The sequence below is a fragment of the Protopterus annectens genome, chromosome 2.part2 (assembly GCF_019279795.1).
Source record: "Protopterus annectens isolate FY-2018-M chromosome 2.part2, PAN1.0, whole genome shotgun sequence".
NCBI lineage: Eukaryota > Metazoa > Chordata > Ceratodontiformes > Protopteridae > Protopterus > Protopterus annectens.
The window spans coordinates 1,144,855,551-1,144,873,044 of record NC_056730.1 but is presented as its reverse complement, the minus strand read 5'-3'; the positions used below and the strand labels follow the sequence as shown (position 1 = coordinate 1,144,873,044).

At 40.6% G+C, this 17,494-nt stretch overlaps 1 protein-coding gene across 7 annotated transcripts in view; it reads left to right on the top strand.

The window, feature by feature from the left end:
- GDA (guanine deaminase) overlaps window positions 1–17,494 on the top strand; it is a 1,032,722-nt gene that overhangs the window by 211,459 nt on the left and 803,769 nt on the right. The gene's annotated exons all lie outside the window — the stretch shown is intronic.

The window sequence follows — 17,494 nt, the reverse complement described above, 5'->3', positions numbered from 1 at the left end:
TTCAAGTGTGGAACTCCAAGCCATTATGAAGTTCCTATTCCTGCAGAAGAAAACTCCAAAGGAAATCCATGAACAAGTGCCCTTCCTACTCAGCTGTGAAGAAGTGGTGTGCAAACTTTCAACATGGATGGATTTTAAAACTGAAGATGCAGCAAGGTCTGAGTGGCCTCAAAAGCTGTCAACTACTGAAATTGTTGACCATATCCATGACCTGATTTTGGCAGATCAGCAAATATCAGCTAAAAGAATTGCTGAGACACTACAGATAGCAAGGGAATATGTTGGGTTTATAATCCATGAGCAGCTGGGTATGCAAAAGCTGTCATCCAAGTGCGTGCCCAAGTATTTGAATGCCAATGAGAAAAGACATTGAGTGAACACTTCCAAGTTGATTTTGTGGCATTTTTGTCAAGCTGGTGCCAACTTTTTGGAATGACTAGTTACTGTTGATGAAACATGGTTTCACCACTATGATCCTGATACAAAAGAAACAGTCCATCCAATGGTGGCACACAGGTTCACCAAGGCCAAAAAGTTCAAGATCCAAAAGTCATCAGGAAAGGTCATGGTCACAGTGTTTTGGGATTGGGAAGGTGTTGTAATGACTGACTGTCCTGCAAGGGGCTAACCAGTTAAGGCAGAATACTAAAGTAACTTCCTGTGCCATTTAAAGGAGCATTGAAAGAAATAAAAAGAGAGGGAAGCTGCAGAAAGGAGTTCTCTTTTTGCATGACAATGCATCTGTTCACAAGGCTGGCAAAACAATGGATGTGTTGATGAAAGTGGGATTTCACTGCATAGACCATTCATCCTACTCACCAGATCTTGCTCCATTTGACTATTTCCTGTTTCCAAACCTTAAAAAGAGTTTGAAAGGGCAGCAATTTTCAAGTGATTCAGAGGGGATTGCAGCAGTGGAGCAGTATTTCAGTGACCAGACTTCAGACTTTTTCTTGGCAGGGTTACAGAAACTTCAGAGATGCTGTGCCAAGTGTGTTGAACTTTGGGGAGAATATATTGAATAGCTTGTTGTAAGTTTCATGGCTCCACATCATTCTCTTCTTGGTTGGACTTAGAACTTTTCAACACCCCCTCGTAAGAGTTTCTTTTACTGATGTCCCAAACAAGGAGGAGCCATTGAAGGGGGTGTTTACGAAGGAAGTCTTAATGTGTTCCATAAAATCACAAAGCCTCATCCAGGCATGATGCCTTACTGCTATGCCTGAGCTGACTGCTTGAGAGGTGCCTCCCACTACATGGGAAATAAGCCTCATCAACGAATTAGTGACAGAAGATAGAGTGGCCAGTTGTGGAGAAACTTTCTTTAGGTCCTCCAGCAACATGGTCTCAGCTAGAGAGTTTGAAAACTCCTTGATCAAATCTTTCTGCAAACATGAAATATGCCATGTAATTTAATGATCTTGGTGCAAAAGTAGCTGGGCGTAGATGCACTTCCCAAATCTGTCCATTGCTCTGGACTCCTTGTTTGGTGGATGGACAGCGGAGCTTTGTTGTGCTATCTCCTTCTTCATAGCTGCTGCCACAACCATGGCATCCACTGCAACATCCTTTCTCCAATATAGTTGGTCTGCAAGGGAGGGTGAAACTTATCTGGATGTTTGGATACAGCTTTGACAGCCGCTGGTTCCTTCCATGTCCGGCAGGAGACAAGACTGAAAAACCCATCTATTGGGGGTCAAGTAAGATGTAGGTGAGCCAGTGCCAAAATCCTCCAGGAACACTGAATCTCCAGGAGAAGGATTTTGGGAAGACCAACCACCTCTTTGCTTAAGGATTTCATTAAGGATTTCATTGCTGTCCTCAATGAAAACATCATCAGGTGGAGATTGGGGGGATTCTTCACCTTCATCAAAGTCTGTGTCCTCTGTGAGAAACTCCATGGGGGAGTCTACATGTCTCCTCTTGCACGTCGAAGGTGGAGGAGGTGGGAAATCCCTGTGGGGAGTGTGACTGGAGGCCTTCTGGAACTGGTTGACCTGAAGGAACAATAATGATAAACTCAGAGCTTAAAGCCAATGAAGGATGTGCGGTAGGACCCAAGAGTTGAGAGGACAGTTACCTATTAGTAGAGGAAGCCCTTTCTACAATCCAGAAGACTGATGGACCTGGGGAAACCTCCATCCCCACCCTCAGAGCCAAAGTAGCTAAGGCAGGGAAGTGATGGGCTACCCTGGATCCATGCCGAGTGGAGAGAATCAGATCTGAGCTCTCCAGGGTCAAGGCACCCAGTGGAAGGGATGGATATGAAAAAGCATGAGACAAACCATGGTCCTTGGACCTGGTGTAGATCTCTTGGATCCAAGACCCACTCTGATCTGGGACCCTCTCTGATCCGAGACCCGCTCTGATCGGAAAACAATGGAACAGGACTGTTTAGGGTAGCTGTTGGATCCAAGGGAGAGCAGATCCTCAGATCTAACATAGAATCTCTCGGTGATCTAAGATCATTGGGCTCTGAAGCCAGGCATTGAATTAGAGAAGAGGATAATATTTTTCCTAGCAGGAGAGCTCATGGATCTGGTAGTGTATAGAGTTGAAATTATCTCCATCTGAATTTGAGTTCTAAGGAATCTCTGCATCATACTGTCCATATCAGCTTCCAAGTAATTCCTTGAGGACCTAGATGAGATGGAAGAAGGTGGTTTGGAATGTTTGGTGGGAGTCTCAAAACTTTTGGAAGGAAGAGGTAGTGACACTGCCTTTAGTACTAAGTCTGGAGAGCAACCTCTGGTCATCGGATCTGTGGACCTAAGATCAGAGACTGAGACAAGCAGGATTGGGGAGGTGGTTGTTAGGGCCAAAACTGTCAAATCTGAGGTAGGTATGGGATCCGAAGCATGCCTGATAGTTATTGGATCCATGGCTGTTGGATCTGAAACTTTTCTTGATTTAGCTGATGGCTTTGAGGAGGAAGGAGATGATAGTTATTGGATCCATGGCTGTTGGATCTGAAACTTTTCTTGATTTAGCTGATGGCTTTGAGGAGGAAGGAGATGACTTGTCAGGTCTCTTTCTCAGCTCTGAGACCACCTGCGAAGGTTTAGTGGGGGTTTGAGCCCAAGCAGGCAATAATCCCTTCAGAATAAGTTCATTTCATCTATCAGTGCTCTCAGAATAAAGGTACTGCAAATAGAACAAGGAGTGTCCAGATGAGCAGTTCCTAAGCAGTATACGTACTTCTTGTGGGCATTAGAGTTGGGAGTCTTATGCCCACAAGAAGTGCACTTCTTGAATCCCATCTGCTTCTCAGGCTTGTCTAACATGTTTTAAAGAAAACTACTGTAATAAACATTATTTTACTAAAGTCTTAAGTTAACTATAACTATAGACTATAAATCTTTTAATTTTAAACTTTTAAATTTTTACCTTTTAAACTTCTAAAATTTAAACTACTACACTATAATTGTAACTCTAAATGCACACTAACTAACTGCACACCATATGTATCAACTATTTAAAACTTATTAACCTTAACAACTGTAAAGGAATTCACACACACACACACACACACACACACACACACACACACACACACACACACACACACACACACACACACACACACACACACAATGATATAAAAGTGGAAACTCTAAGTCCTTAATGCCAGCAAAAGCTAAGGGAGGAGCAGAAAAATTACTACTAACTACTACAAACTAACTGCAAGGAAAAAGTTCACCAAAGATGAAAAAACAATGTTTTTGATAACTAAATGGAGAGGATGGCTCTTCCATTCTTGCTATTATGGTGGCAAACCAGATCAGAGGAGTTAAGGATGGACTAGGGAATTATGGATAAAGGGAGGAGCATGAGGCTTGGATCCAAACTCTTGTAGAAAGAGGCTGAGTCTGATCCTAGTATCGGATCCTGGACCCATAGGTGAGGAAGAATGAAAGGACAACATCAGATCAGGAATTTAACAGTTGTTGCTTGCAAATTGCAAAATGTTCATATTAATGAGTTCAGAGAATGCAGACCTTTTTTTTTTTTACATTTTGCATGGTCTAAATGTAGAAAAAGTTAATACAGAAAGGAAAGAGGGAAGACAGGAGGTAGTATGACAATTAGATCAAAGGAATCTAATTTAATTTGATATTGGGAGCTACTTTTTCACATAGAGGATGGTTGACATGTGGAATCAGTTATTAGAATGGGTAACAGAAGCTGACATATTTAAGAACTTTAAACCAGTTTAGGATTCAGCCTCGGTGGTTCAGCGGTAGCATTGTTGCCTCATAGCAAGAGGTTCTCCTGTTCAATTCTTGGCTGAAGTGCCTTCTGTGTGGAGTCTGCATGTCCTCCCCGCGGTCGAGTGGCCTCCAAAAGACATGCATGAATGGGCATGTCTTCGCTGAAGGTTGGGTGTCGGGCTGGCAACTCGGCACCATAAAAATCTACTGCCAATCATTAGCAGACCGGAGTTCCGCTGTGGCAATCCCTAACCAGGAAAAGCCGAAAAGACAAACAAACCAGTTTAGGATTCCTGGGTAAGGTAGGACAGGAGGAGGGCATCTCTAGACTGGCTACAACAATGAAGCAGAATAAATAGGTTCATGTTCTTCTCCACTTGGTTAGCATATTGTAAATCTCCTTATGCCCTAGTTAGGTATGCATTTGCAGTTTACTGGCAGCCAAAGAATGCAACATGAATTTATTCTTTCATGTTGTTTTGTCTAGGAATGTTAAAGGTCTCCCACATTTTATAGAGAAAATCAAAGATGACAAAAATGTTGTGTTCAACATCTGATACTAAGTCTTAGTATAACCATGTGAGGTAACATGCATCAGTCAACCTAGTTAATTGAATAAGATGAGCAGATTCTACCGGGAGTCCTTCTTTTCTTTGATGTGATTTGGTTCCAAAATGACTATGCTACAGAGTGTGACTAAAGTGACTGACTTAAGTCCTAATAGACTGAATCACACTTCAAACATTGGAATATTGGGTTAGGATGCATGCCATGAGAGAAACACAGAAAACCATGTTCTTAATGTTTGATTCATTTTACTCTCATTATGAAAGGAGACTTTAAATTTACCCCAGTCTTTAGACATTGCCCTGCTCATTTGCTCAAATTTAAAGTACAGTGTGCAAACATATTTTATTAACAGGAAGAAAACAATGCAAGTTTAGATGAGGTTGTGCAAGGTATCAAACTGATTACCAGAACCAAGTATGAAACATAGCTGAGCAAGTCAGTTAAATAATGGAGACGTCATGCCAACAAAATGAAATGGAAACCCCGAAATAACAGCAGAAAACACCAAGGATCTCTTAAAACCTTTCCCAGAATCTACTGGCATATGTAACCCTAGAGTTAACTGTAAGGTTAGGTAGTCTAGAATGAGCTAGGTCATCAGGACACCAATAATTAAAAAAAATGAAAAAAAAAAAAACAACGAACAAACAAAACTAATTAGGGTTTCTGAATGATGTTTAGTTTTCATTTTGGACCTTGTACTTCTTAGTATGATGTTGTCTAGTAGTGTATAATTGAAAGATGTAGGGATCTTGCAGCCCACTCTAGAGTGTTAAGGATATGAGCTGCTAGCAAGCCTCATCTTATAGTCCTGAGATTGAATCCTTCAACACGCACTTGTAAAATGGATGACTCTGATGAAGTCACCTAACCGAGAAGTGCCAGTTGTTGCACCTGAAAAGGGCTCCTGGTTCCTCAAGAGTTTAACTAGTCAATAAATGAAAAAAAAAAAACAGTCATAAGATGAAATAATGTCAGTGGTTAATATTTTCAATTTGTGATATTTGAGGCCGCATGCTCCTCCCCAACTGGCTGGAATATGGATTTTACACTTAAACCAGCTTTGCTAGACTTGTTAATACTAGACTACTATACTATAGTTTAGAACTGAGACAATTAACCAATAACAAATCTTTGTAACATCCATCCATCCACAACCCCTTTTTGCACTTGGGGTCAGGGTGTCACTTTAACAGTGACAATCATCTACAGCCAGTTTCACACCACTGGGTGGTTTGTTGTTCTTCCATACCATACAGAGAAATGCACAGTCATGGCATAGAGTGTTCAGTCCATCTGCTGCATGTCTTTGGAATGTGAGAGGAAACTGAAATACCCAGAGAAAACAACAATGCTACCTGCTGTGCCACTGTACTGTCTGGAAAGATTCACAAATCTTTGGAACATATATTATTTTAACTCATTACATCCAATTGACGCCTCCAGGTTCATCTGCAGTTAACTCCTACTGTCTCCTCTAGGCGTCAAATATTGCTTGCTCATATTTGCATCAATAATTGCGAAGCCACGCTATGTACACGATTTTAAAAGATTTCATCTTAAAGTTTACACAATAGAAACTCAACTGCATTAATATTTGACCTCTGTCAAGTGCATGTAAACAGATGTTAACTGTTGTTTTTATGATATTAATTTATACAGATATCATTTTCACATTTTTCTAGATATCTCAACAACTAAGTAATATATAAAAAAAGAATAAAAAAAAAGCTAAATGAATAAAAACAAAAATAAATAAAAAAAACATAAAACATATCCGATGAGGTCCAGTTGGTACATGTTGGAGAAAAGCTCTAATCAGTTATTAAAGTTTTGAGGGGATTCTGTTGACTGACATTGGTTTTGCTTTGTTTTTTGAACCAAGTAACATAGACAGAATTCCTTAGCTTTATATGAAAGCTCACAGCTAGTTGAATAAAATGCTGCTGACAGCATGTGTGTACCTTGTGTGGTTGCTGAGATATTGTAAGTTGCTTACAAGATATTATAAATGTAATTGTTACTGTGTTTACTGTGCCGTTTACACTTCTTTCATAACCTCTATGGTTCCAGGGATATGAACGTTTGTTTGAAATGTGAGGATATAATTTTATTCTGTGAAAAGGCTTAAGCTCCACCCATTGGAAGTTACAGTGCAAACTTCCTTAGCTCCATTGGAGTGAATGAGTTAAAAGACTGTTTTTGCCACCTGCATGTATAGAAATCTACTTGTGTACAGCTTAGAAAATTGCATTACTTCATCTCCAGTCTTTTAGTAAATAAAAAGTGGTTGTAGATGGTTAACTGTCTCAACTTTAAAGTATATTATAGTGGTACAGCCCAATAGACCAACTGCTAGAAAAGTGTAATAAATTGATGTGACAGTCTTACAAAATATCTATTTTACTATTCTGATTCTTCTGTCAAAAAAGAACACAATTTTCCTCTCCTCCTTGAGTACCCTAACTCTTTCTGCTGGAGGGCTGAAATCTACAGAGAATACTGTCAGACCAGTCACTCATGATAGCCTGGTATTCAGAATGCCTTCCTTCAACAGATAGGAATTCAAGGGATAATGCTTTAGTCTTATTTAACCTGTAGTTAGAGAACACTGAGTGCTGCTAAACAGAAGGTATGAAATTTCTAAGAGAGTGTGCAGGCTCCACTACTGACAAGTAGGCCATAATGAGTGTCAAGGTTCTACCACATTCAAAGGAGAGGAAAGGTTGCTGCTGCTGTATTTAATGCAGCAGCAGCAGCAACATTTTGGCTCATTTGAATGTGGTAGAACCTTGCTACTCTTTATGGGCTACTTGTCAATATCTGAGTGGTTTGGCTGGCTACAATCAGCTGTATTAGAAGCTGAAATTAAGTACAAACTTGCAGTTTTAAAGATAATACTGTATTTTATTTTTCTGCCTATTTAATTGTTTAACTTAATTTTGCCTGACTGAAATATTTTTTTGCCTGACTGAATTATTTTATGTATTTACTGGCATTGCTTTCTGTTCTCATCTGTCCTGAAATTGTTTTTTCTATTTAATTGTTTCACTGAATATTGTGGTCTGTCTGTCCCTCTGCAGTTAGAGGGGATTATTGCTGTTCTCACCTCTTTGCTATTCAATATTTAACTCTTACCCTAGACGGTTTCTCTCTGCTTTAAGTGCTAGCCACATAGCTGGGAATTTATTTTCTGCTCAATATCTGAGTGGTTTGGCTGGCTACAATCAACTATATTAGAAGCTGAAGTTAAGTACAAACTTGCAGTTTTAAAGATAGTACTGTCTTTTATTTTTCTGTTTAATTGTTTAACTTAATTTTGTCTGACTGAAATATTTTCTGCCTGACTAAATTATTTTATATATTTTCTGGCATTGCTTTCTGTTCTCATCTGTCCCGAAACTGTTTTTTTCCCTCTCCCTCCCACCCCATTCTTGTGGTGTTGTTATAGTTGGTGGTTTTGCAGTTGCCCGCTCCTACATTTGACCTGGGACGCCCAGCCCAGTCTAGTGTTCACTCTACTTAATACAGAGAGAACATTTGAGAAGGCCAACCCACTTCTTCTCTCCTTGCACTTTACTAAAAAATGCACTTTATTCATCTGAGTTTACTGTATTTGTGTTTCTTCCTACTTTATTACCTTATTTTGCTTTTGCCTCTTCTTAAAAGTACTCAAATGTATTTATTCTGCTGCATTTATTACTGCTTGGTAGTAGCCTGATTAAATTGTAACTGTTATTCTAAGCCTGTTGGTTTAAGCACTTGGGCTTCAGACCATTTGTTTTACATTAAGAAAGTTTGTGGTCTGCACTGTTGTGGCAGGACAAGTAGCTTACATCCTTCTAAGTTGGGAATTGCTGAGTGAAGGCTCAGTGTCTGTTATTCTAAAAGTGTATTAGTTCTGGTTTAAGCACTTGGGCTTCAGGCCAGTTATTTTACATTAAGTAGGTTTGTGGTCTGCACTCTTGTGGAGGGAGAGGTTAGATTCTGCCCTTTTGAGCTGGGAATTTCTGGTTAAAGGCTTATTGTGCCTGCTTATTTGAACTGTTTCTTACTGAAATTGGTGCACTTTGTTTGCTGTAGCATAAACTATATTCAGGCCTGCTGAATCTAGCTTTGTTTGTATAACTTGAGCACTAATCCAGGCCATCTTTTTTGGAGAAGGTTCCCCTGCACACTAATGGCAGGAGTGTGCAGTTAGAACTTGTCTGATTGAAGACTGCTGGAACAGGGCTTGGTTTTGAGCTTTTTTACTGGTTAATTGGGTAATTTGTTTAAATCAGTTTGCTCATTTTCTATTGTTATAAAAAATTGTACTTTATTCATCTGCTTTTACTGTATTTGTGTTTCTTCCTAATTTCTTACTTTATTTTGCTTTTGCTGCCTTTTCTTAAAAGTACTGAATTTCATTTATTCTGCTGCATTTATTACTGCTTGTTAGTTGCCTGATTAAATTGTAACTGTTATTCTAAGCCTTTGGTTTAAATACTTGAGCTTCAGACCGTTTTTTTTACATTAAGAAGGTTTGTGGTCTTCACTGTTGTGGCAGAACAGGTAGCTTACAACCTTCTAAGTTGGTAGCTGCTGACTGAAGGCTCAGTGTCTATTATTCTAAATGTGTATTAGTTCTGGTTTAAATGCTTGGGCTTAGGGCCAGTTATTTTACATTAAGAAGGTGTGGTCTGCACTCTTGTGGGAGGAGAGGGTAGATTCTGCCCTTCTGAGCTGGGAGTTTCTGGTTAAAGGCTTATTGTGCCTGCTTATTTGAACTGTTTCTTTCTGAAATTGGTGCGCCTTGTTTGCTGCAACATAGACTATATTCAGGCCTGCTGAATCTAGCTTTGTTTGTATAACTTGAGCACTAATTCAGGTCATCTTTTTTGGAGAAGGTTCCCCTGCATCCTGTGCAGTTAGAACTTGTCTGATTGAAGACTGCTGGAACAGGGCTCAGTTTTGAGCTTTTTTACTGGTTACTTGGGTAATTTGTTTAAATCAGTTTGCTCGTTTTCTATTGTTATAAAAATGCACTTTATTCATATGCTTTTACAGTATTTGTGTTTCTTCCTAATTTATTACTTTAGTTTGCTTTTGCTGCTTGTTCTTAAAAGTACTTAATTGCATTTATTCTGCTGCATTTATTACTGTTTGTTAATAGCCTGATTAAATTGTAACTGTTATTCTTAGCCTTTGGTTTAAATACTTGGACTTCAGACCAGTTGTTTTACATTAAGAAGGTTTGTGGTCTTCACTGTTGTGGCAGAACAGGTAGCTTACATCTTTCTAAGTTGGGAGTTGCTGATTGAAGGCTTAGTGTCTGTTATTCTAAAAGTGTATTAGTTCTGGTTTAAGCACTAGGGCTTAGGGCGAGTTATTTTACATTAAGAAGGTGTGGTCTACACTCTTGTGGGAGGAGAGGGTAGATTCTGCCCTTCTGAGCTGGGAGTTTCTGGTTAAAGGCTTATTGTGCCTGCTTATTTGAACTGTTTATTTTCTGAAATTGGTACGCCTTGTTTGCTGTAGCACAAGACTAGATTCAGACCTGCTGAATCTAGCTTTGTTTGTATAACTTGAGCACTAATCCAGGCCATCTTTTTTGGAGAAGGTTCCCCTGCACCCTAGTGGCAGGAGTGTGCAGTTAGAACTTGTCTGATTGAAGACTGCTGGAATGGGGCTCAGTTTTTAGATTTTTATTGGTTAATTTGTTTAAATCAGTTTGCTCATTTGCTACTGTTATATTAAACAGAAAAAATACACTTTATGCATCGCTGCTTAGCTAGGGTTAAAATATTCCTGGCGCCATAAAGTCTGCTCTTCAAATTTTCCCTTAGAACTAGCCAGTTTTTTTTACTTTTAGCCCTCAAATCTGTTTCTTTGAGCTCAGCACTTGTTCAGAACTCATTGTAAGCACTAAATAAGCTACAAATTACTACAGCACTCAACTTTCCTCACTTGTCTAGAGAAAAACAGTTTTTAGTACTTAATAAATAAGCACCTATCCAGGCAAGTCTATGGGTCAGCTTCTGGTGTTTTCTCCTGTCTACCTGATGAATTTGGGCATCTTGGGGCAATGCAGCAATTACCTCATGTACACAGACAACCCTCTCCTCCTACCACCCAACATTACAACCTATGAGAGATATACTTATATAGCCAAACTGGAAGCAAAGCTCTCTTCACCCAAGACTGGACTAGACAGTCAAGAGGAGAGGGTAAACACTTGCACCACTCCACACTCATCACATAATCCCTCAAAACATACACCACCAAAACACACACATAGAAACACAAAACGCACACCTACATTCACAAAGGCTCTCAATAAAAATCTGCACAAGCAACAGAGACCTCCAAAGCAGAAACGCAAGCAACCTCCACTCCCCAATACAACCCAAATGACGCATGGTCCACAAACTCAGTGTGCCACCCAACCACAGCCCATAAGGCATAACAACGTACCCAACACTCTAGTCATAGGTGACTCTCTATATTCAGATTCACTGATGATCCACTCACCAGGCTAAACAAGGAGAAAGTTACTGTCAGCTGCCTTCTGGGTGCCAGGATCTGCCACATAACGCATGCACTCAGGTCACTCCACAACAAGTACAAATATGACTCTATCATTGCCCATGTTGGTGTGAATGACCTGAGACATACCTCCCTGGCCTACATGAAAAGAGACATGGAGGAGCTCTCCAATCTTGTAGCCCAGGCAGGTATGACCCTAGCCTTGAGTAGCATCCAGCCATCACCAAGAATGATAAAACAGTGCAAGGACAAAATGATTGACTTCAACAATTGGCTAAGCTTCTGGTGTCATTCTAAGGGGATCCAGTATTTGTCTGCCTGGGATGACATGAGTGACAGACCACGATGCTTTGCCAGATATAGCCTGCACCTGTCACCTTTGGGATTCTGGATACTGGCTAAGGCTCTTGCCACCCCTATGGTGCCTTTTTTAGACAAGGTTCAAATGACAAATTCCCCACCATAACAGGTACAAGCAAGCAAAATCTGAGGGTAATGCTACTCATTGCTAGAAGTCTAAACCTCAAAATGCACTCACTTGAGGCACTCCTTAAAATGGAGAACATTGACATCTGTGCAGTGACAGAGACCTGGTTCAAGGCTCCTGAGAGCACCCATGTATTACCAGGCTATAATTCATACCATACTTCTTGGCTACCTAACCTGGACTGAAACACTAAAGGTGGAGGAGGGTACAGATTCATTAAGGTTAGCCACACCTCCAGGCTAGTTGCTCAGCATAATGCATCCGAGATTATCCAAGTGCAGCTAACTCTGGGCAAGACCACAATCCAAACTGTAGCTTTCTACAGATCCCCTACCATGCCCCAGGATTCCCACTCCTCATTTCTTGATACACTGGAAAATCTTAGGGTACAACCTAACACCCTAATAATGGGTGATTTCAACTACCCCACTATTTACTGGGAAAACTACTCATGTACCAACTCTTTTGCTCAATGTTTTCTGGAATTCATAAATTTCAACCCCTTGGATCAACTTATCCACACCCCCACCAATGGCAGCAATATCTTAGACCTGGTCATTACCAACATGGGTGACCGGTGTTCCACATCAGGGGTCATTTCCTCATTGGTCAGATCCGACCACAAGCTAATCAGCCTAGGCATCCACATCCCGCCCCTCATTAGGGAAACCACCAAAAAAAATTTCTCCAAAGCCAACTTCACGCTTCTTAAGACAGAAGTGACAAACTTCACAACACCCATGCAGACAGACAATAGAGGTGCGACTGCTGAATCCTACACAAATGCACTTTATAAGCACTTACACGAGAGCATGAATCGTGCTATCCCTAACAGAACCAAGATGCTATTCTCCAAAAAAAGAAAGCCAATCTGGTGGTCCCCAAACTGCTGCAAAATAGAGTAAAATCCCATGATTTGAGGAACTCCCTGGCCAGCCTCAGTAAGAAGCTGAGATCCCTCATAAAGTACTCCAAAGCTAGTTATGAAAACAAAATCTCCACTGTTTCTAAAGACAACCACAAAGCATTCTATAGCTATGTCAAGAATCTCAATGGCAACACTCAGATTTGCTCTGAGTTACATCACAATAGCACTAAATATACAGAACCAACTGATATTGCCAACATCCTGGCAGATAGGTTCAGTGCTAACTTTATCCCTCTCTCACCCCCTAAAGGGCCCATCTTTATACTGGAAGAATGCAAAGTTCCTGTAATTATGGCTGCACAGGTAAAAACCACACTCTCCAAAGCCAAGAACACAGCATCCATGGGACCTGACAACATCCCAGGCTGCGTTCTACATGAACTACAGAATGAACTGACACCCCACCTAAGTACCATGTTCAATTATAGCCTCACCTCAGGCTTTGTGCCCACTGAATGGCACACAGCAATGCTATCCCACTCCACAAAGGGGGATCCACCACAGACCTCAGGAACTACCTCCTCATTAGCCTGATGAGCCTGGTCTGCAAGGCCATGGAATGTATCATCACAGAACTTATAAACAAAGACATTGTAATCTCCAAACTCTGGACCCCACCCAGTTCAGGTTTGTAAAAGGCAGTTCATGTCTCCTAAACCTGATAGACTTCTTTGAAGCAGTCACCAAAGGCGTAGATGAAGGTAAGGTGGTTCACACAGCATATCTAGATCCTGCCAAGGCTTTCAACACCATCCCACACTCTGAAATTATAGATAAACTCACTAAACTAGGTATAAATCCCTATGTCACAAGATGGGTTGCCAACTGACTCACTGACAGAACCCACACTGTGACAGTAGCAGACTCCAAATCCGACTTCAGACCAATGACAAGTGGAGTAACTCAGGGTTCAGTCCTAGGTCCTCTCCTGTTTGATATCTACTTCTCTGAAGTACAGGCTAACACAGAAGGTCTTTGGCTAATGAAGTTCGCATATGACTGCAAACTAGGAGCCATAATCAAAACTCCTAACAATGTGGACATCCTACAAAAGGGCCTCACTGAGACAGATGCCTGGTGTCAAAGCCATGGCCTCAAGCTCAATGCCAAAAAGTGCATTGTCATCCTTTTTGGTAAAAACTCTGTACCCATGAACTACCACATAGGTGGTAGTCTACTTAACACCAAAAGTGTGATAAGAGACCTTGGGACACAGCTGGACAATAGTTTCTTCTTTGATAATCACATCACCACAGTAGTCAGGAAATCCTTCTATGTGGCACACCTCATCACAAAAGGGTTCTCATCCAGGAAAACAGAGGTAATTGTTCCCCTCTACTCATCACTCATTAGGCCCATTATAGAGTACAATGCCCCTTTTGGTATGTACCTCACAAGACATCTACAACAACTGGAAAGGCCGCAGAAATACCTCACAAAGAGGATTACCAGCCTCAAACAGATGCCATATGCAGACCATCTAAAAAAAACTCCAGCTTTACTCTGTTGCATATCGCCTACTCAGAGGCGATCTCTGCATAACATACAAAGCTATGTCAAACCCAGAGCTGTTGGACATGCTCCACTTAAAGAAATCCCAATCCTTCCGAGCTACATGCTCTAGGGACCTAAACCTTGTCACCACTATAAACAGAACATGCTGGAGGGGTAGATTCCTGTCCCAGAGACTTCCCATACTCTGGAACAAACTACCTATCTATATCAAACAAAGCTCCTCATTAGCACTCTTCAAGAAAAATCTTGATGATTGGATGGGAAATAGGAAATTCACCCCAGGGATCACTTCTGTGGCTCTGCTTGACAGGCGCACAGGAAAATAATTTTCTTGGACGGCAAAAGCCAGGGTACCTTTTTGGCTAGGCTTATATAGGCCCTAGGGCCAATAACCTAGTACCTACCTATGAACCTATGAAATGTTTATTATATAGGGGCTTAACCAGGGCTGAGGGGTTCACTATGAGCCTGTAGTCTGCAGCACAGCATTCATGGAATTCCAATCAACTGTACAGAATGCCCTGTGTTGTACCCAATGAGACAATTATCCTTCAGCATAAAAACAATGGCTATCTCTCCTCTGCTACTTTCCTAGACCTATCTAAAGCATTTGACATGGTCCCACACAAACAACTTATCTCTGTCCTCAATGACCTATCCTTCTCACAATCAGTCACTAACTGGTTTCAGAGTTACCTGTCTGACCACCAACAATCCGTTGTATGGCAGAATGACATATCTCCCCAACTACCTGTCTCCATAGGGGTTCCCCAAGGATCCATCCTTGGACCCCTACTCTTCTCTGTTTACACCAATAATCTAGCCTCTGCCACCAAACATGGCACACTCATACAATACGCAGATGATTCGACCATCATCTGCTCAGCCCAGTCCCTACCAAAACTGCAAAAAGTCACACAGGAAGCCTTTTCCTCTGTTGAAACATGGTTATCCGATGCCCAATTAATACTCAACCCAAACAAAACTAAACTACTCATCTTCCAACCCACCAAACATACTCAAAACAACTCCCACTTTAACATCACAGCAAAAACAACATCACTATATACCCAACTGAACACACCAAATTGCTAGGAGTGGAAATAGACAATAAACTAAAATTTGACATTCACATATCCATGACCATAAAAAAAGTCCACAAAAAAATAGGAGCGTTATACAGAAATAAGCAATTTCTCACCAAAGCAGCAAAGATTTCAATAGCAAATTCCCACCTTATCTCCACCCTACTTTTTGCCTCTCCAATATATACCAACCTAAGGCAATGTGATCTAAAGAAGCTAGAGACCTGCTACAACAAAATTGCCAAATACGCCACAGAGGCATCCTACCATAGTCACCACTGTCTCTCACTTGCTGAACTGGGCTGGCTTGAACTTCCTCACCTCCTTCAGTGGTATCAACTCTCACTCACCCACAAACTAGTAAACCATCCACTAAATGTCCCATCCCTCCAGAATCTACTCCAACCCTATCGCACCACCAGACCACTAAGATCCAGCAACAAAAATCACTTGCAGATCACTAAAGTCAATAACTCTGCTGGTGAAGCACTATTCTCTTGCACCATAGCCAAATTATGGAACTCAGTCCCACCCACAATTACCTCCATATCATCATGCACCCACTTCAAAACTTTACTAAAAGTGCACCTAAAAACATGCTGGCTATGCCCTTGCAACTCCCACTCTAATATCATCCACCCCATCCAACCACTACCTTTCTTTCCACTCCACTAACTACCTTGATTATAGCAAGCTCAGATGCTCATAAGCCTAGTACTTATTATACAGCAGGAACTTCTCATTGTAACATTTGTTAATGTCTGTTATGTACTTCACAGATAAAGATTCTAGTTGTCTACTGATGTACTATGTTCTTCATCTGTAAATATGTTGTAAGTAATTGCTATGTTAAATTGTTAATCGCTACGTAATCCACTGTAACTACTGTCTGTTTATTTTACTGTGGAGCTTTTCTCCCCGGGCCTCTGCTGAAAATGGACCTACGTCCAGTCAGACACTCCCGGTCAACAAATTTAAATAAATAAATAAATAAATTAATTAACCAGTTCAACTGGACTTACATGGCTTCCTGGAAGATGTAAAAAAAGCTGTTAAATAGTTGGTAAAACTCTACCTCATAAACTCTATTTGTATACACCTTAGAAAAGTTGCATTATTTCACCCCAATCTTAGAAAATAGCTTATCCCATGTTGACAAAATGTGGAGGTATGAGCCAGTCAGATACAAACTTTTCTTGGGTTTTAAAAGTAAAATTATGGTAGCTTGTAATAGTCATAGCACATTCCCTTAAGCTGTGTAGCATACATATAAGCAGATGTGGTGACACAAACTGAAAAAGCTTTATACACAAGTCAGAGCCAAATCCTGAGGCCACTGATCTTGCTGAGTGAGAATGCCTTATTACTTTTTTTCCTCACAGGATATGGATGAACCAGAGACAGTTAGTGTTCAAGCATCAGTTCAATGTGACTTAAAGAAGTTATCAGTTAACCAATCTGCTTGAAATGACTACGCACTCCAATTTACAGTTCACTACAACACTTGGAAAATTTACCTGTGAGCTCTTGGGGATAATAAATATGTACAGCAAAACCTCTGCTCTCAAAATGTCTACCTATCTGAATTTCTGTCTTACATAATGAAAATTTACTATGATACTTTTTGGACTTCTGCCATTCCTCTCTATCAAGCACTGTATTTAAGGTGAACATACTCCAGTCTTGAATGTAATACTCCATGCATTTGAATGTGGCCTCATTCAGTTTTATCTAGAGTTACATTATTTTGTCAATATTTACTGCATCCTGCAACTATTGCTTCATGTCCCAAAGAGGCTACCTAAAAGAGCTCAGGAAGATAGTGCTCTGCTTCACAGCTAGAATGTGATATTATATGTACAATGAAAAGCATACAAATGCTCAAAATGAATTAGTGAAGGGTGTTGGAAATAATGTGCAGTCAACCTTTACTGAATTACTAGATGAAGGTCCCATGATAGACCGATCAGACGTTATCACAGAAGATTAAGACTCTGAGCTGTTACTGGGCTGATTCTTGTAGTCAACAGTACAGGGTTTGATTTCTTCCCCCTCCATTTGCCCACTGTGGGATTCTGAGCAAATTGCTTAGCCAGACATTGTTCCCAAGTGACCCTTGAAAAGGAGCAATAACTGATGAACCAAATCCCGATGTGAAAACCCAACACGG